Source organism: Pinus tabuliformis, chromosome 1_1, assembly GCF_031772625.1.
Source record: "Pinus tabuliformis cultivar Carrire ecotype Pingquan chromosome 1_1, CPIR1, whole genome shotgun sequence".
Taxonomy (NCBI): Eukaryota; Viridiplantae; Streptophyta; class Pinopsida; order Pinales; family Pinaceae; genus Pinus; species Pinus tabuliformis.
In genome coordinates this window covers 336,340,594-336,362,131 of record NC_142297.1, presented here as the reverse complement: position 1 = coordinate 336,362,131, position 21,538 = coordinate 336,340,594, and the positions used below count along the sequence as shown (strand labels likewise).

Below are 21,538 nucleotides of genomic sequence, written 5' to 3'. Positions count from 1 at the left end.
TGCACCTTTTAATGTCAAACCCTAGATTTTAGGGTTCACAAAATCCAATTTTAGCGTTACAATTTTAATTTATAGTGCTAGTAAACACCTTAAATCATCCCACTTATTGCTACATAAAAGAATTTAACATAGACGTGTGGGTTAATTTATTATCTTTAGTAGTAGAGTTCAATACTTAATCATAAATCCCGGGACAAATATGCATACAACATGACATAGAAAATTAGATTCCTACATAATAGATAACCATTTTTACTTCATTTTATGTTTTATGTCTTTTTTTCATATTTTTCTTTCTAGGTCTTTTTAGTTGGTTGTTAGGAGTTTGACATAGTTCCCTAACTCAACTAATAGATTATGTTATCAAGAAGAATTCCTCTCTAAGAATTGGTTATCCAATGCTTATGGATTAGAGTGAGAGAGTATATGTTAGATGCTAAATAGTATTTTCCTTAGTCAAGACAATTCATGAAGGTAGACGCTCAACAAGAAGTGTTTCCTCAAAGGAACTAGATTCACCATTAAAATAAAAATTGGATTTAAAAGGACTTCTTAAAACACATACAAGGAGCATAAAAGTACAAAGGAAAATAGATTGAACACCTTCAAATCAAATCAAGAGTAATGGAAGTGAGATAAACCCTAAACATTATCCTTTCAAGTTATAAATTTTCAATTCAAACTCAATGATATTATTATCTAGTATAATACTTGAATATTCAAAAATATAGATCCAATGAACAAATAAAAATAACCAAGAAAGAAGGAGCTCCAATAATTGATACGAAAACACCAAGAAAGATCTCATGTTAATGGTATGTGAGAATTTTCTCCAATAATTCACAACCATTTGGAATGAGAGGATTCCTTTTAGTTAAATATAAGCCTCATAACTACTATGCTTATTTACTTCCTAAAAATAGGTTAGGGAAACAAGAAAAGGTGACTCTCCATCTACACAAGTAATGATACTAAGATATGTTACAAGTAAATAATGCTTTTTCATGCATGAAACTGTCAAATAAAGGAGACATCACCCTTAAAGGGGAGTGATTATCCTCAGAGGGATAATGTTTCCTTGAACCTATCTTTGAGAAGTATCAAGAGATTATCAACAAGAATTGTTCTACACTTACCATCCAACATCTATCATTTGCAAGTGGACTGACCTCACCAAATTTAAAACTAGACCCTTTATAAATGGATGGATCCTTCATATCTGCAGATAAGTCCTCAAAAAATATTCTTGATTACTATAGATATCATCAATATTTTTCTAAGTGAGTTCCATGTCATCACTTCAAGACAAAAACTCCATTAAGTGACTCCTCTATGCCCTCAAATGTCAAAATAAATCCATGTTTGTGAAAAAGGGGTAACATTTTTGGTGTCACGATTATATAAGATGAAAATAATCTCAAGAAGTGGTAGATTAGGAGAGTGATCATAGATATTCCATGTAATATTTGCAAGGGATTCCCATTTGTTTACAAGCAACTCACATATTCTTAAGTTAATTTGACCCATGACATTGATTGACATGACACTACATCAAGAAATTTGTAATTGCATGAATGAATGTATCATCACCTCCTAAGAAAGGTCGTGGTACTTACATAAGAGAAGATACAAATTGGGATTATCATATATATAGGTGTGCTAAAGAAGGTCTTGGTAGCCCTTGCATCATTTAACCATTCTTACATACAAGATAAAATAAGTTAATTACTATAGGCTATCATAAATCACTTATACTAATAGATCCATTACATGATGCCTAAATACCTCCCTTTGACATACTTGCATAGCTTGATGGAGTTTCCACATTTAAAGGATAATTAAGATAGTTAATAAAACCAAACACCTTGAAATGGGAACTAGGAGAACTAGTAATGGTTGAATTTAAAAGGTGTCGTAGCTACCAACCAAAAAATTAAATAAATATGGATAATCCTAGCATGCCCAGGTACAATATATAAGTACATCATCATCACACTTTTGGCTAATCATGATGATCACACCTGCTAAAACATTCACTACAAAATAAAAACACTATAGGGTCTACTATTTAGCTCTAACTCAAATACATGTGCTCATATTGAGAATCCATTAAAACTATAGAATCTCTAGATGATATTAAAATTTGAACACTTTCATGGAATGGGTATTAAAAGAAAGGGAGGGGTAGAGAAACACATTATTTGGCCCTTCCTTGAGACGTATAAATTTGTGCTAAATGAGATGGAAATAAGCACATATCTTGAAATTTGAAAGAATTTATTACAATGTCTACATAAATTTCTTTTATTGGAAGGACATGAAATGCTAAAGTTAGTAAAATGAAACACATAATTATCTATCACTAGAAAACTTCCAAGAGTAGAAGAAGGTCCCTAAGGCATTACATATTACGTAAGTAGAATATTTTTAAAACATACATATTCATATCCAAAGTCAACTTCTGATCATCCGAACGACGTACGTAGAAATAATTGGTAACTGTAACATCTTCCATTTTTTAATAACCCTAGCAAATATTTTCAAAAATAATGTGTTCACTTTCCTTCTTATCTCTTTTGCTTTATAGGAGAACACATCAACCCTTCTTAAAATTGCATTTGTGAGTCTTCTTTTCAAATTTAATATTTATATTCTCTTAGACCTATACCAAATGTAAATTTCAATTAGTTGGCCAAATATATTTTGTATTTAATATAGATCAAACTAGAGATTTTGCATTAACTTATGCACTAATATGTTTTGATGAACTAGAAATGTTACTCCCTTCCTATAAACCAACAATAATTGGAATTTCCAAGTGAAATATTCCCATATTATTCTATTAGCCCATATTGTCTATGTTAGCATTCTATCCTAATATTTCATATTATTTCCAACCATATTCTTGATATTGGTCATCAAATTCTTGTTACTTGACTCAACAAGACCATTTTCTTGAGGATAATAGCTGGATGAATGGAATAAGGAAATGCTATAACAATAAAAAAGGGATGAGAAATGTATAGAATTTAAATATTGAGAATTGTTAGTATAATATTTTTTAGCACTCCAATGTGAGTTATAATTCTTTCTTCTATGAAATCCTTTAACTCTTTTTCATATATCTCTTTGTTGGAATATCTTCAACCTAATTTATTGATTAATATGTAGGAATCAAACTGTGTCAATTTTCTATAATTATCTTTTAGTTTATCAAAAAATTTAAGGTCCTAATATTAGAAAGGAGCTTCCACTACACTTAGTTGTAAAGGGATAGTGTCCATCGTTTTCCTTCTTGTAAAGAATTCACAAGGTTAACATTTAACAATAGACTTTTCCAAATCATAAATATACTAAACCAATATTAACCACATATAATAACATTGTATTTGGTGATCATCATTGCATGATGTTCAATACATATTACTTGATGAAATTCATCCATTAATTTCCTTGCTTCCTCTAGGTCAACTCATCAAAAATTTGTCATGGATGTTTCAATGGAAAATATATCATTGTAGATTTAATAAAAATAGAGTAAAACATATATCTAGAGGATTACTGTCCTTCGATTCCATATTTATTTACTATTATTTTCTTCTCATTCATGCAATAGATAAAATGCAAAAAATAGAGACTAATGAAATGTAGTTAGATACTATCCACAATAAAAGCAATAAGTGGTTTGGGAAACCACTAGTGGAGAAAAACAAGCTAGAAGATGTGGCTATTCTACCCCATATTTTTTGTAATGGAAATAATAAAGCTACGAAGAAATTTTTTCTCTCCATGGAGCTACCTGTTATGGTAAAAACACAACCCCCCATTTTTGACTTGCTGAACTCAAATAATGGGGACCCTTTCTATAAAATTTTTGGCTAAGCACCTTTTTGGATTTTTATTTAGTTCATTGCCCTACGCTTTTGTTAATTTTTCGTTTTCCTTGGATTCTTGTTTTGATTGCTTTGTTAGAATCGATTTTTTATAAGCTTCCCATTGATGCTTGTTTCGCCTCATTTGGTCAACTGGTTTGAAAATGGCATTCCTTTGAAAATTTGATTATTTATGTAGCCTGCGTTAAAATTGCATAAAATGTACAATATTGCATTTTGTAAATAAATTAGTTCAATAAAACATTCATTTTAAATATTAACACATAGCAAATTTTTACTAACATTTTTCCATTTTTAGTTATGCTGCCAAACCATTAATTATCAGGATTTTAAGAAATTCACTCCAATTTCCAAATCAAATCCTAATATCAAAAATCCAAACATTCAAGTGGCTGTAGTTTATTTTTCATTTATTTTCTAAGTGGATGTAGTTTATTTTTCATTTATTTTTTAAGTGGTTGTAGTTTAGTTAATTTCATAACTAAATTTCATTAAAATAAAATAAAAACAAAACATTAATTTTATATATTAAATCTCAAAATAATTAAATTAATTATTATATAAAATATAATTAAATTAATTAAATTAAAATTTAATATATAAAATTAATATATATAAAATAAAATTAATCGCATCGGGAGTTTGTATCGCATCGGGAGTTTTGACTTGACACATTTTAAAAAGCCCCGACATTTCATATCCCCGATCGCCGATCGTTAAAAGGGCATGTATCGCATCGGAGGTTTGTTACGTGACATATTTGTGAAACCCCGATATCCCTTCATTCCCCGATCCGATATGCCGATTGCTAAAAGTTAAAAGGCAATGAGAGAATTAACCAAAAGTTTAAAAAACATGTGTTTAAAGTTTCAATGCGAATGTTTCATCGCATCGGGAGTCTTCATCGATTACAAACTTTATGAGCCCGACTCAAGATTTTTCCGATGCGATGAGTCAAAGTTGACTTTCGCTTTGGGCTCATCCATTAATCTATTGCTTTGAAATGAATACGTTACAATATGAGAAGTAAATTAGGTTACTTTTTTTTTAATATTTATTAATAATTAATTTTATATTAATTTAAATATAACATTCAAATTAATTAAATTAAATTAAAGTTTAAATATTATTTAAATTAGTATTAATTAGTTTATAAATAAATAATTAGATTAATTAATTAGATTAATTTGTTAATTATATCAGTTAATTATAATAATTAGTTAGATATTAATTAATAAATAGTTTATTAATAATTAGTTTAGTTTATAATTAGCAGTTAAATTAGAATTAATTAAAGACTAATATAGGATTAGTTTTTAATTACAATTTTGATTTTTAGCCCATCAACAAAATTTCCAGATTCATGCCAGATTTGACCCATCAACTTTGGAGGCTCATAGATTAAGTTATACTTGGTCAAATGAGGCCCAGGACGGCTCATTGGAAAGAGAAAATCAAGGAGAACATTTTGGAGGAGGTTTCACTAACAGATTTAATCATTTATTGGGTCAAAAATTAGGCAGAAGATCAAGCTCCGAATTTTGAAAACAAAATCAATTTTCTGAGTTATTTTCTTCATTTTCATTTGTCCAAAACCTCTTCTAATTGCAGATCCATTGGTTAATAATATCTTTGGCCAATCAAACCATCCCATGCATCAATTTAAAGCTTACATTTTATTTTCTAGTATTTATTTAAATAGAATTTGATTGGATTTGATTTAATTGCCAGAAATGATATTTTGATTGCATCTTAATTTATTTTGATTTCTTTTTGCAGGAAAACAGTGGAAGAAATATGGAGAAAATGATCTCAATCAATGAGAATGCTCCAGCAATTGAAGATCAGGATTTTTGAGCAAATAAAATTGGATTTAATAGATTTCTCTTCACCAAACTTTCCTCTCAAGAATTCCTTCACAAATAATATAAGTAATAGATTGCAGAATGTAATGAGGGGCTGCTCTCCTCTACAATTCTGGACTTCTAAAAGCACTACTGTAATAGGAATTTAGAGTTGTAGGAGAGAGGAGAGAAAATCTCAGATCTGGGGATTATTGAGGATTTTTCCTTTGTATCTTGAATTATGCATGAAGGGCAAAGTTTGCACTATTGTGGCTTTAGCTTTGAAAGTGGAAGTTCAAGCAATGTAAAGAGCTGTTGGAGACCAGGGACAGAGAGATGGATGCAATAAATTGGTATTTCTAATACTCCTGTTTCAAATATTAGTTTTAATTTTATGGTGACAGGAATGTGTCATTTTATTCATGTTTGTGCACTATTGTCAATATGAGTAATTTGTCTCAATCTTGTTATTATGTATCTCTGTTTTTATGGATTAATTTCTCATTTTTGAGTAACTACTTACTCAGAAATCTGTCTTATGAAACTGATTTATTGAATGGTAATGTGTTGTGAACTATTTCCACATATCATTATTCAATTATTGGATTTATTGATTTGATAATCAATATCATTTTTGTGAACTACTTCCTGAATGTTGTTGGTTTATTATTTCAGTTAAGAGGTCTCAATAGGATGTGTTTTGGTATCCATAATGTCAGTTAATTGAACTACTTCATTAATTTGATATTCATTATAAACAAGACATATCTAAATCCCAATACTTTAATTATCTTGCTCTTAGTTGGGTTAGATCTATATCTGCCTAATTAAGATAGGATTTAGATTAGTTTCTTTTGCTTGCATCATAGAATAAGCTTTCATTTAGAGTAAATTCTACATTCTTTTAAGTCCTCTCCTCAAAGAGGCAAAATTTTAGTTGTGGCTTGGCTGAACCCAAATCAGCTTAAGGGTCATTCTCTTGCCTGATCAGCAAGAAGAAGTGATCTGATATCCCTGTCTATTGGTAGATAAAGATACATCATAAACCAATAGCAATAGGGAGAAGGTAATTGGACCTAGTTAGACCAGTCGGAGCCACCACACCAAATGGAAAAGGAGCTGCTTTAAGGTCCGGACCGGGTGGTTATCCCCCATTGTTGTTGCATCATTTTTCGAGGCATCAAAATTTTTGGAGCTAGAAGGAGGGCTGAGATTTTTTGTCTATTGGAGTCTTTCCAATTTTAATATTTTATTTATTGTGATGACTCCTCTTAAACTTCCCATTTGGAGTTGCATCCATCGACATGCATCTTCTAATACCCCACCCGAAGTGGTAAGACTCTTGTCTCAGGTAAAATTCAATGGTAAGAGAAATTCTTCTTCTTTTAACCATGTCTTTCAATTTATTCAAAACATTTCAAATTATGATTTTCAAGGAATTGATGAAGGCATCTTAGGTAGAATTTTTACTCTTACATTTGCGGCAAAAGCCAGAAGTTGGTGTAGAACTCTTCCAGTTGCTTCAATCCACAGCTGGGATCAATTTGTTACAATTTTCATTTGTAAATTTGACGGCTATAATTATGAACAGGTATGTGAAGAAATTGAATATCTACGTAGGTTTGAAAATGAGTCTGTTAATGATTTTAATATTCGATTTCATTTGAATTGCTTAAGATTTAAAGACGAAGATAAGCCTACGGAAGAAGAATCATTAGATTGGTTTGAATATATTTGTTCTCTTCCACCCATTCCCAATCCATATGAAATTAATTCAAGCTTTGTTCCATCCCCTTCCAATATAAATGAGAGTCCCAATTTGGATGTGCAAATAAATGGTGATGAAGTGGTTTCACAAAGCTTGGAAAATATTTCTATTCAAATGCAAGAAGACAACAACAACAATTTTGGAGAAAAATCCGCCTTGAAATCTGAAAGCTACTTTGAAGTAAATTCGGAAAATCAAATCGCAAATCAGCAAGTACAATCAGCAATCAAAATGCAAACTGCTGTACAAGTTTCTGAATTTCTCCATGATGAACAAATGCCAAAATCAGAGAAGCAAAGCAGTGTTCTTCAAGAAAGCATACACACGCAAAAGAATGATCTGCAATCTGAAATTTACAATGAGCATAATGCACAAGAGTTCTCAAATAGAGACAGTTTTAAATGCATTGTTTCAGGTTCACATTTTTCCCTTTATCCTGATATTTTCAATGATGGTAATATTTTTCCTCTTGGTATTAATGATATTTCAGAGATTAAAGTGGATGATTTAAATGAATTACCATTAAATTTTTATCAAGATAAAGAAACAATAATTGATCATTCTTTTGCCACTAATGAACATGAGATTTTTGTTCCTCCTTGTTTTGGTATATTGGATGAAATCGAAGGGAATTCCAGACAATCTTGTGAGGTCATTTATGATGATTACTCTGACATTGAGGATGTTGATTTCTATTCTTCTCAAGAGAATCCTCATGATAAAATTCAAATAACATCTGAGGATGATGAACGCTTCAATTTAGGAATTATCCCAACTAATCCTCATTTTAGAGCAGCAAATTATCTTCATGATTTCACCATTCAAGAAAACATTCCAATTTATGATTCATATGAGGATCAAATTCCCATTCCTATTCATAATCATAGTTCGTTTTCTATTTCGCAAGTTGGAATTCGAAATTACCCAAATTTCATAATTCTAGGCAATCCTTGTGAAAGAGAAATTATTTCAAAACAATCCCAATTGTGTTGTAACATTAGTTGTACAAATAGTGATTTCATTTTAGTTTTTCTTTCACAGTTATTTTGTTTAAACTTAGATTTATTTTCTGATTTTATTTTGCAAAATTTTCACACTTTTTGCTGGCATATTGAACACCTTACTATCAAACACTCAATTGATGCATTGCCCGATTGGGAAATTGAAGTTTCATATTATAATCATGAGCATCAAAAAATATCAATATTTCAATTTCAATCAAAGCTAATGTTTCATCAAAAGCTTCTATTTTTTCGAAGGCAATGTCAACAAGAGAATGTATTTTTGCAATCTGGCCAGCAATTCAATTCAATGAATAATTTTCCATTTCATTTGAAAGATTTCCATCCATTTTTAATTAATTCATTTGAAAAATATTTGGAAATTTTTCTCTCAAAGGAAATTGTTAATAGCTTAATATTTGTACATAACACTAACAATTTTTTCCAGGCCTTTGAATTTGAAAGCTCATATCCAAAATTCGGCCTGTTATCTCTTCCTTTGAACATTTTCCAATTTTTAATAGAAATCCATCCAGATTTCTATGATCCAATTGGTATTCAATTAGAAAGGAAATTTCAAGAGAATGAGATTTTAATCAATTTGCTAACAATAACTGTACATTCTGATTTCATATTTAATTTTCTTAGTTTAATTAGATTTGTATTTTTATTACTAACATTTGAACTGTACATAAATGCAGCAATTAAAATGAGAAAATGGCTACACTCGAAATATGACTATACCTAGTCATTTTCATGTATATGGTTAGAATAGGAGTAGAATTAATTTAGTTAGTTTGATTTATGTAGTTAATTTATTTTCAACAGTTCTGTAGATTAAAAATAAAACAAAGCAATCAGCCATTCTCATGCATGTTCACTGAAACATTTTCTCCTTATCAGAAAATTTTAATTATTGTTTTCCTTTTTCTAATTTCTTACAGCAATACCTCTACTCTGCCTATTCTGAATAATCTCTTGATTAAATTCAATTAAAGTTGCACTTGGTATCGATTGCCTCAAAGCCACTTTTCTTCATTTCGAGATTTCCTTCTAAGATTTTCTTTTGGAATTTATATGATAAAGGTTGAGGATATAAGAGCTTCATGATCTCATTATCCTATGAAATTTATGACTGTTTATGATAAGCTTAATTCTGAATCAATCATTAGTAGTCAGTCTAATCTTTTGCGGTAATCATATGAAATTCATATTCCTCGAAATTTGTTAAGGATGTCCATTTTGCCAAGTACACACATTCAAATCTGTTTTGATATTTTTCCACAAGTAGTGGCTTTATCCCATTATGATCTTTAGTTTATTATTTGATGCTACAAAACGCATCATATTCATTTACTAAAGGTATTATTGAACAGTCGCTACGGATTCTTCTCAAGTTATTCAGAATAAGCAGAGATAATAAAACGATGTTTCACTTCAAAAGGGAAGCATAGTCTCATATTTATTTCTGGTAAATTTTATATTCTCTAGACATGAATAAAAATATTTTATTCAGGCTGATTGCACACTTAGATTTAGAATAAATAATGAGATGATTTTAAACGAAAAAAAAAAAATTCGTAAATCAAAGGAAGAATTTGAAGATTTATGAGGTAAAATCTGCAGACAATTTCCTTCCAGGTACGCATTTACAAGTTCGTCCTCATCTCTTATTAGTTTCTCTTTCCCTTAATTTATTTTTGATTCGTGTTCTATTTTATTTACAGGTTTTCACTCGTTTTCGAAACTTGAAGTAAGCAGAAAACCCATTTCAAATTTGCAATAGGCTCAGGGAAATTTTATTTGTGATGCATTATAATTTAAGCATTTTCTAATTTTGCTTTTATTCACTTAGAAAACCCAATTGAAATCTCAAGGAATATCATAAGACCATTTGCATCAAAAGATTTCATCAGAAGTAATTCTTAACATTTCACATACCTCCGATGTATTATCTTACTCATATGCCATATCGCGTTTCGCATATCGGAGCTTTGCAGTTGACATATACTTCCATTATCGTGAATCGCCGATCTCTGGTAATCGACTTTACCGATATTGCGATAAACACATAATTCTGGACCCGATATGAAATTCAAATCAAAGTCATAAAATTATCGCGTCCGTTTAATCACAATAATGGTAAGAGCATAACTTTTAAAGGGCCTATGGCTCGGATCCGATATGTTATCAAATTTTCATCATAAAGTTATCGGGTCCACTTTTCATCGCATATCGGTGTATTAAGAATTGTTACATCATGCACTTAAGATTTCCGATCACAATTGCCGATTAGCCACGTCATTCATCGCATATCAGCATCGCAAGAATCATATTGTGTTACATCGGGTACCAAAAGTCCACTCATCGCCGATTAGCAATCGCCGATATCGCAATCATCTCATCGCATTTTTATTTATGCTCATATCATATCTCGGAATCTGCGATGTGCGATGTGGGAAGCACAGTGTAAATATGCCCCGACCCCCGATATAATATTTCTTTAATGATGCGATCGCTTCATCTCATAGCACAACTTCTCATCGCATGTTTTCATATCAGCGATTTGCCCTTGCAACCTTTGATGCGAGAACTTCAAATGCATGCCTCTAAGCCATTAACATTTAATATATATATGGCATAGCAACAAAAGTGAAGTCTTGCAAATTAAAATTGAAGCATGGTGAAGAAACATGTTATGTGAATCATCCGATACGGCGATATGTTATTTTAAAAGCAAGCTTGGGAAACCACTATGGAAAAAAAACAATTGTTGACAAAATTGCAGCATACAAAAATCATTTCAATTTCTCATACATTTTAGTTTTAAATATATAATTCCATAATTAAAAATGGAATTCAAGACCTCTCTATCTTTATATTTGAATTCTATTATCTTCGATTTGGTCTTGATTTTGGACTTTATAAAATCATGGAGTTTATATGAAACTTATAGATATTTTGAGAAACATTCGTTACTGCAAATTCTCATTCTCATCTCTGATGCATTTCTTTTAATTTCAATTTCCTTGAGCACTAAGCATTCCATTTTTACATTTTACTGCTTGCTTTAGTTTAAATAAAATAAACAGTGATTTTGGGTTATAGGATTTTGGTTAGTTTGACTTCTTTATGTTTTTAATGATAATTAAAATAAGAAGTCAGCTAGTTTGGAGAAACTGATACCTTTCAGGTAAGATCAAAAGAAATTATCCAATGGTAAGATTCATGTACCCACTTTCATTAATTTCCATTTCATTACTTTAGTTTCAGTTTTGTTTTTACTGATATAAAAAATCTTTTTTGCAGTTCTCCATTTGAAGCTTTCAATCCTCTGCCGAATCAGATTTTCGAGGTCTTATACTCTTCTCCTGGCTTAATTTCAAGAAGCGGCGATAATCTTCGTCAAAACAGCTATACCAGGAAGTTTCTGAACCTTTAGTTTGTTTCTTTAAGCATTCCTTTTATTAGAAAATGATTAAAATGATGCTTGGAAACAAGAAGATTCTTATCAGACAGAAAGTATTCATTGTGGGTGAATTTTACAATCACTGTTATCTAAAAGCCTAAAGTATTCACAACTCTGCAAGGGATGTTTTTCTAGATCTCAACATAAGAAGGAATGATTACATGCTTATTTTCTTTTTCTTCATATTGTTGGAGACATTGGTATAAACATTCTTGTTTGAGTTTATCATGCGAAACTTGGATTTTCCTTCCCATTTTTAGAGATTTCTTTGTTTGATGATCTCTTTTCTCATTTTAGCATAAGAATTCTTTTCCTTTGGATTTCAATTTTGATTTTGGTGACTTTGTCATTATTTATATGGAAGGCATATTTGTTACCTAACAATGGTCAGGATACATGGAGAAAAATTGTTAATAGTCATCTATTAGCTTTTTCTTAAATCTCTTAGTAGAGTTTGATTTTCTTATTATAAAGGTAAACATATTTAGAGGAAGAGATTACCAATCAAGAGAAGTTGGCAAAGTATCATAAAATCTGGAGAAATTCTTTTTCATCGAAATTGTAATTATTTTGATATTTCAAAATTTTTATTAAAATCTTTCAGAGTTCTATTATCAGTCAAGAAAAGTTATATAAAGACACTTTACAGCGAAGCACCCTTAACTCTGAAATTGGCATTCTTAACTCTTAAGGAGTCAATGGTTCTCCTTGTCCCAAAGAGTCTTATTTTTCTAGAGTATAATCCAGAAATATATTTAAACTTAAAAGATAAGAGGTCTCATTGTGAGCCTGCTTACCATGATCATAGGGGAAAAATAGGCTGACATTACCAACACTGCTAAACAAACCAGGTTAATGGCTTATGATTGCAAACAATTATAAGACAAGGGGTCTCATCACGAGCCAGCTTGTTCAGTCCAATTTTAACCAGTGAATGGCATTGTCAACTATCTGGCTACCATACTAGGACAATGGCTTTTAAGATTTGCTTAAAAAAAAAAATAAAAATAAAAACATATATAAATGTATTTATCTCTAGATCAATAATTCTTGAAGAGATGGGATTCTGAATCATTGATGATTAAAAGGTAACCCTGTCGAGACTATAGATGTTTGCTGGTAGCAGTGGCTCTATCTGTGACAAATGAGCATATTTTAAAAGCTAAGCTGTAAAGTGACCCCTACTTTATTTGTTCAACTAATTAATGACTGATATAGAACTTTGAAGTATTTTAATTTATGATGAGTTTTAAGAAAAATAACATTTAGATGATTCTTGCTTTTATTCAGACTAATGAACCTAGTCAAGCATTTCAAGCATAATTTTCTCTTCTTTAATTATTTTTGCTTTAATTTTAAGAAAATCTCATTCATATCAAACAGAGATAACTGGTTCTTCTCCCGCGAGTCGCCATTGTTGTGGTAAAAACACAACCCCCCCATTTTTTACTTGCTCAACTCAAATAATGGGGACCCTTTCTATAAAAATTTTGGCTAGGCACCTTTTTGGATTTTTATTTAGTTCATTGCCCTACGCTTTTGTTAATTTTTCGTTTTCCTTGGATTCTTGTTTTGATTGCTTTGTTAGAACCGATTTTTTATAAGCTTCCCATTGATGCTTGTTTCGCCTCATTTGGTCAACTGGTTTGAAAATGGCATTCCTTTGAAAATTTGATTATTTATGTAGCCTGCGTTAAAATTGCATAAAATATACAATATTGCATTTTGTAAATAAATTAGTTCAATAAAACATTCATTTTAAATATTAACCCATAGCAAATTTTTACTAACATTTTTCCATTTTTAGTTATGCAGCCAAACCATTAATTATCAGGATTTTAAGAAATTCACTCCAATTTCCAAATCAAATCCTAATCTCAAAAATCCAAACATTCAAGTGGTTGTAGTTTATTTTTCATTTATTTTCTAAGTGGATGTAGTTTATTTTTCATTTATTTTTTAAGTGGTTGTAGTTTAGTTAATTTCATAACTAAATTTCATTAAAATAAAATCAAAACAAAACATCAATTTTATATATTAAATCTCAAAACAATTAAATTAATTATTATATAAAATATAATTAAATTAATTAAATTAAAATTTAATATATAAAATTAATATATATAAAATAAAATTAATCGCATCGGGAGTTTTGACTTGACACATTTTAAAAAGCCCCGACATTTCATATCCCCGATCGCCGATCGTTAAAAGGGCATGTATCGCATCGGAGGTTTGTTACGTGACACATTTGTGAAACCCCGATATCCCTTCATTCCCCGATCCGATATGCCGATTGCGAAAAGTTAAAAGGCAATGAGGGAATTAACCAAAAGTTTAAAAAACTTTTGTTTAAAGTTTCAATGCGAATGTTTCATCGCATCGGCAGTCTTCATCGGTTACAAACTTTATGAGCCCGACTCAACATTTTTCCGATGCGATGAGTCAAAGTTGACTTTCGCTTTGGGCTCATCCATTAATCCATTGCTTTGAAATGAATACGTTACAATATGAGAAGTAAATTAGGTTACTTTTTTTTTAATATTTATTAATAATTAATTTTATATTAATTTAAATATAGCATTTAAATTAATTAAATTAAATTAAAGTTTAAATATTATTTAAATTAGTATTAATTAGTTTATAAATAAATAATTATATTAATTAATTAGATTAATTTGTTAATTATATCAGTTAATTATAATAATTAGTTAGATATTAATTAATAAATAGTTTATTAATAATTAGTTTAGTTTATAGTTAGCAATTAAATTAGAATTAATTAAAGACTAATATAGGATTAATTTTTATTACAATTTTGATTTTTAGCCCAGCAACAGAATTTCCAGATTCATGCCAGATTTGACCCATCAACTTTGGAGGCTCATAGATTAAGTTATACTTGGCCAAATGAGGCCCAGGACGGCTCATTGGAAAGAGAAAATCAAGGAGAACATTTTGGAGGAGGTTTCACTAACAGATTTAATCATTTATTGGGTCAAAAATTAGGCAGAATATCAAGCTCCGAATTTTGAAAACAAAATCATTTTTCTGAGTTATTTTCTTCATTTTCATTTGTCCAAAACCTCTTCTAATTGCAGATCCATTGGTTAATAATATCTTTGGCCAATCAAACCATCCCATGCATCAATTGAAAGCTTACATTTTATTTTCAAGTATTTATTTAAATAAAATTTGATTGGATTTGATTTAATTGACAGAAATGATATTTTGATTGCATTTTAATTTATTTTGATTTCTTTTTGCAGGAAAACAGTGGAAGAAATATGGAGAAAAGGATCTCAATCAATGAGAATGCTCCAGCAATTGAAGATCAAGATTTTTGAGCAAATAAAATTGGATTTAACAGATTTCTCTTCACCAAACTTTCCTCTCAAGAATTCCTTCACAAATAATATAAGTAATAGATTGCAGAATGTAATGAGGGGCTGCTCTCCTCTGCAATTCTGGACTTCTAAAAGCACTACTGTAATAGTAATTTAGAGTTGTAGGAGAGAGGAGAGAAAATCTCAGATCTGGGGATTATTGAGGATTTTCCCTTTGTATCTTGAATTATGCATGAAGGGCAAAGTTTGCACTATTGTGGGTTTAGCTTTGAAAGTGGAAGTTCAAGCAATGTAAAGAGCTGTTGGAGACCAGGGACAGAGAGATGGATGCAATAAATTGGTATTTCTAATACTACTGTTTCAAATATCTGTTTTAGTTTTATGGTGACAGGAATGTGTCATTTTATTCATGTTTGTGCACTATTGTCAATATGAGTAATTTGTCTCAATCTTGTTATTATGTATCTCTGTTTTTATGGATTAATTTCTCATTTTTGAGTAACTACTTACTCAGAAATCTGTCTTATGAAACTGATTTATTGAATGGTAATGTGTTGTGAACTATTTCCACATATCATTATTCAATTATTGGATTTATTGATTTGATAATCAATATCATTTTTGTGAACTACTTCCTGAATGTTGTTGGTTTATTATTTCAGTTAAGAGGTCCCAATAGGATGTGTTTTGGTATCCATAATGTCAGTTAATTGAACTACTTCATTAATTTGATATTCATTATAAACAAGACATATCTAAATCCCAATACTTTAATTATCTTGCTCTTAGTTGGGTTAGATCTATATCTGCCTAATTAAGATAGGATTTAGATTAGTTTCTTTTGCTTGCATTATAGAATAAGCTTTCATTTAGAATAAATTCTACATTCTTTTAAGTCCTCTCCTCAAAGAGGCAAAATTTTAGTTGTGGCTTGGCTGAACCCAAATCAGCTTAAGGGTCATTCTCTTGCCTGATCAGCAAGAAGAGGTGATCTGATATCCGTGTCTATTGGTAGATAAAGATACATCATAAACCAATAGCAATAGGAAGAAGGTAACTGGACCTAGTTAAATCAGTCGGAGCCACCACACCAAACGGAAAAGGAGATGCTTTAAGGTCCGGACCGGGTGGTTATCCCCCATTGTTGTTGCAGCGTTTTTCGAGGCATCAACACTACCTTAGATGTGTAACTTAATAGGCTACCAAAAATACTAAAATTCATTTGCTATTCTCTTTTAGTACCAGTCACAAGTTTCTATGCTTTGTAGTGGAATGAGATAAAATCTAAGATGAATGGAAACCCTTTCCCTTCTATTTCCCTAGTTAGAAAATATCCTAATAGACTACTAGGTGTTAGGGTTGACTTCGTCAACTAATAGCTAGGGTTATAACATTTACCCTTCTACAGTTACAACATTGATCTTTCATAGTCTAAACATGGATATAACATTTTCCATGAGTAATATTGGATACCATGAAAACTTATTGAATCATGTTGGTTAAATTTTAAGGTAAATTTTTCGAATGCATGAAATTTTCATATGGATTTTATTTGATGTATTTCTTTCCCCATTTGGAACATCTCTATGTGTAAAATAATTCTAGGGGATACAACATAAGAGACAAGTTATATAAACTAGAAAAACTTTATTTCATATCTGAATCTACCTTCACAAGGTATAACCCAATTCTCCAAAATATCATCCACTAGTAAAAATGTCACAACGAATTGATTCCTCTTATTTTTTCCACTCTCAAAGTGTCAAGATGGATGCAATTACATAGGGATTAAATCCTTTTCATACCTCCACATTTTGGAATGCTTATTTTCCCAAAAATAGTTTAATGGATGATGTGAGGAAATTTTTCCCCTAGCTTCTCCCTCAAGTAGCACTTTTATCTTTCTCTAAAAATTATCCTTTCAGCCTAATCACCAAATGTTTATGATAACTTTGTCATATATTTCAAAATATACTCTACAAAATTGCATCGTTTATCAAATTTTCTTCAAAATATAGAGCTAAGACCTCTATGGAATGCAATATTTGATACTCTTCCTGGTTCAACATGGAAGGGTCATAGCCTCGATGGTTAGTTCAATTTATTGACTTCACACCATTAAAGAACCTCTATTATTGAGAGGTCACAATTTTAACTATCTCAAGAATCAAGGGGCTAGGATCCATGAATGAGTCGATAGGAAGTGATACCTATTAGAAAGTGTAGCAAGGAAGCTTAATTTGACTTTTTCCTTAGTCAAATTGAGTAAAATCAAATTTCCACATTAGTAGATGACTTGAGTGTAGTTATTTGAGTGACATGTCTTGAAACATGTGTAACTATGTTCGGTATTCACTTGTATGAAATGTATTATTGTATATATAAAATGAAAAATAAATTATTTTTATTATTGGAGGATGGGTTTCATGCTCAAGTTCTTTTATCTTATAGGTCAAGCACCTATTGAGTGCTTCTAGGGTTTTTCTAGCTATAAGAGTCATTGTCATATATGGAAGACCCCATGGGCACATTTAAAATTGTAAAAGAAAATATATTTTGTCTTGAGATTATCAAAATACCTCCAAGGTTAAGTTGGCCTAATGAGTTGTCAAGTCGGCCTACATGAAGAACCACATCCATCCTTGAAGAAGCTTATATATAAGAGGAACTCGTCCTCCATTTGGATCATTCATTCACTCATCTATTATTCAAAGAAGGAAAAATAGTAAATTTGAAGAAGGAAGTGTGAAGGGGAGAAGTAAGAAGAAATAAAATTGTTTGGGTCTCTCTCTATTGTTTTAGAACTGCGAAGTTAGGGTTTCTATGCTGGGATAGGTTGAAATTTGATTTTGAAGGTAAGAGAGAAGGGAAGGCATCCTACTATCCCTAAGACTCAAATTAAGGCAAGAAAAGCTAAGAGGAAGGTTGATAAAGGGAGAACAAAGTCTCTTAGAGAAGCAACATCAATTCTAGCAATGTTTGGGGACCATAATTTCAGATCTACTGGGAGGTTTATGATATTGGAGTAGGAGGCTAAGGAAGACTTGATATTGGAGGGTATTTGTTTGATTCTAGGTCATGTTATTTTTCAATTGAAAGACATGAAATATAAGAATATATTTTACGTGCTTTCCCCTCAAGAGGAGGGCTTTTGGCCCTAGGTTGTAGCCTACATACTGTGTCATTATTCTTACTATTTTGGTATCTATTTGATGTATTACACATTGGAATAAGAAAGATCAAAGCTAATAAGTAAAAGGTAACAAAAAAAGTTATCAAGTTAACTGAATTAACATATACACTTCCCTATTGAATTTTCAACATTGTATTAGAGCTTTGGTTCTCTAAGGGCATCAGGAAGATATCCTCTACTATGAATAAGGTCATAAAAAAGATTGCAAACCATCCCAAGGAAGGTATTAAAGAACTATGGAGTCTCATATTTTCTTCAAAGAAGGAATAACTCAAATAAAGGGATGAAGGATTCTTCTTGACTATCTTTGGGACATTCCAAGACAAAGACATCTCGGTGAGTTATAGTGGTGTATCAAGGCACATGACTGGTCACTCCCATCAATTGAAGACCTTGTCAAAAGAAAAATCTGCATACTTTGTTGAACTTGGAGACAAAAAAGCTATTAAGTGAGAGGCATTGGATCAACATCCATAAGGCTTGAAGATGGAAGGAACATCTATCTCAACAACATTATGTTTGTTCTAGGTTTGCACAAAAATCTACTTTCTATTTAAATATTAGAAAGTAAATGAGATAGATTAGCCTTTATTGATAGTAAAATAGTTATATGGGAAAAAGGCCTAAGCATATATCAAGAAAAATTAATTGGTATCTGAGAAGGAAGGCTTCACATGTTAATATCTCTCGTCAACCATGCCCTTGTTCACACTGAGATTAGTCAATGTGGAGTTTGGTGCCGAAGGCTTGGTCATATATATTTCAAAATACTTTTGACTCTAAATTCCAAATCTAAAAGAGGATCATGAAGGTGTCTACAAAGGATGTGTATTGGGAAAGAATACCAAGACACCATTTGGAAGTAGTTCTTCACGGTCAAAATAAATATCATATCTCATTCACTCTAATGTGCATGGCTCTATGACTGCAAAATCACTTGGAGGACATATTTATTATGTCACATTCATAGATGATCACAAGACCTAGGTTTACTTAATAAAAACCAAGGATGAAGTATTTACTAAAATTCAAGAATTCAAAGCTTAAGTGGAGAAACTTACAGAAATAAGAATCAAGATAGTAAGATATGATAATGGAGGAGAATATGCATCCAAAGAGATTGTAGAATTCTATAAGGAATCTCGGATTAAGAAGGATGTAATAGTAGCATACAATCCCAAACAAAATGGAGCTGCAAAAATAAAGAACATATCCATTGAGGAAAGTGTAAAATAAATGTTAGATGATCCAAATCCACCCAATTTTCTATGGGGTGAGGCAACAAAGACAACAGTCTAAACAAAAAATCAATGTCCTCATAGATATCTAAACAATAAGACTCTAGAATAAATTTTCACTGGTAAGATTCCATTCATACATCATCTCTGAAACTTTGAATTTCCTGTGTATATTCATATACCAAAGGACAGAATAAAGAAGCTGGATGCTTTCAGTGTGAAGGGTATACTTTTTGGGTATAGTAACTCATTGAAAGCCTATAGAATCTATATGAAAGATGGACATCACATTGAAGTTAGTTGTGCTGCCATATTTGATGAGAGCAAAAGTGTCAAGAAATCAAAATAACTTTCTATAGATTTTGATCATGAAGAACCTCTTATATTTGAGGAAGAAGTTGACAAGGAAGGAGAAGGATCTCACCATGAGGAATAAGGACCTAGTGAACTTGTTTAAACTATGGCCATTCAAGAAACAAGGAAAATACCCGACTGGTTGAAGTCTATACTACTTGATGTAGGAGGTCATGGGGCATGATTTGATAATCACCCTATAAGTGACCTCAGCTAAAGATTTATTAAATGAAGGTATTACAGACTCATGTGCTCGTGTGTGTCTATGTTATTTAAGCAACAGATCGATCAGATTGCAAATAAATAGACACTTGATGGGGAAAACAGCAGAGAAATACAGTAAGAAAATACAAGAACACAAGAAATTAATAAGGAGTTCACCTTGTCCTCCAAGGCTACATCTCCGGTCTATCTCTCAGTGGTGGCCTTATTTTATTGTGTCTTGAAGTAGAGAATTACAATGAAGGAGCTCAATATGAGTCTCCTGAAATAGATTGGCTTGGTAGGGTGGTTCTTGGATTCCCCAAGCCACTAGAGTACACAGACTCTTTTCTTTGCTAGCTCTTTTACCTCTCTGGTCTGACCGATCCTCTTAGGGATGGCTTGAGTCCCTCAAGCTCTCTGGTGCTCGACACTGCCTTTGTTCAGCTCAGCTCTATGTCCCCTTTCTGATTTTTGCCTTACTGATTCTTCTCTTCTCTATCTTTTGTCTTCGGTGTTCCATCTTTCGATTCCCTGACTCCTCCTTGCCTTTGTCTAGTCTGTACAAGGCTTTAAAGCCATTCGAACTCATGGCGGTTCGCTTTCTCTTCCGCCTTCATTAGATCATATGCTCGCAGCTACACTTGGAGTTCCTAGTTTCAACGCCATCATCAGGCTCTCAGGGATGGCCACTTGTCCTCCTGCGAACTGCGCTAGCTTGCCTTGTCAGTTAGTTTCTTCAGTTACATTATGGAATGAGTCATTTGCCACCGTGGTAGTCAATTCAGACATCAAATTCTTTCATATCGTGGCTTAATCCCCTGTCAATTCCGTCTTCTCCATCGGGTGCGTTCTAAGCCATTAGATCCGGAGCCCCCAGATCCGACACCATTCGCTCGCACCGCGTGGTTGACTAGCTCAACCATTAATGTGAAATGAGTAGCAGTTTTCTCTCACCTCCGCCTGCCACACGTGGGGTGCTGAGTGGAATCGCTCCTTTTTCATCAAAACTACTTACCGCCCATGGATGCCCCCAATCAATACTACCGGTTTTGGAGTGGGTCCTGCCTTTAGCGCTTAGCCTTTTGTACCATGGTTTTCCTGACTCCCACATGACCGAGTGCTTGGGGCTTCTCCATTTTGAAGGTTTTCACCCAGCGATGTGTGATTAGCACTAAGAGCTAATCGCGCATCAAAAACTCCCTTTGTTTGCCAATCTGGGCCTCCTAG

General features: G+C 31.8%; 1 pseudogene; it reads left to right on the top strand.

The window, feature by feature from the left end:
• The window catches only part of LOC149212935 (uncharacterized), a 51,810-nt pseudogene extending 39,862 nt beyond the window's left edge, over window positions 1-11,948 (top strand).
• Window positions 11,949-21,538: the final 9,590 nt, after the last annotated feature.